The following is a 381-nucleotide window of genomic DNA, read 5'->3' as shown; positions in this document are numbered from 1 at the left end:
TTTCTTGCTCTTCCTTATTTCATATTACTGTTCGAGCTTAGTTTTCCTCTGAGAAATGGTTATTATTTTCTAAAATGAATCTGATTTCTAATATCTTTTTTACTTTTTAAAATTATACTATATGTATTGTTTTGTATCTTGCTTTTTAAAAATAGACTTTTATTTATTTATTTATTTATTTATTTATTTATTTATTTATTCAACGCCTACAGCACTTGGTCTTCCTAGGTGGTCTCCCATCCAAGGACTAACCAGGCCCGACCATGCTTAGCTTCTGAGATCAGAGGGGATCGGGCGTGTTCAGGGTGGCATGGGCGTAGACTTGATTTCTAATATCTTTAAGTAGATTTGCATTTTATTCACCTCACCGAAGTTAACACA

General features: G+C 32.8%; 1 pseudogene; it reads right to left on the bottom strand.

Moving 5' to 3' along the window:
• Positions 1-203: 203 nt before the first annotated feature.
• On the bottom strand, positions 204-322 carry LOC120614064 (uncharacterized; annotated as a pseudogene).
• Positions 323-381: the final 59 nt, after the last annotated feature.

This window comes from Pteropus medius, unplaced genomic scaffold (genome assembly GCF_902729225.1).
Source record: "Pteropus medius unplaced genomic scaffold, Ma_sr-lr_union100, whole genome shotgun sequence".
Taxonomy (NCBI): domain Eukaryota; kingdom Metazoa; phylum Chordata; class Mammalia; order Chiroptera; family Pteropodidae; genus Pteropus; species Pteropus medius.
The sequence above is the reverse complement of the archived record's forward strand: the minus strand, read 5'-3'. Positions and strand labels throughout refer to the sequence as shown.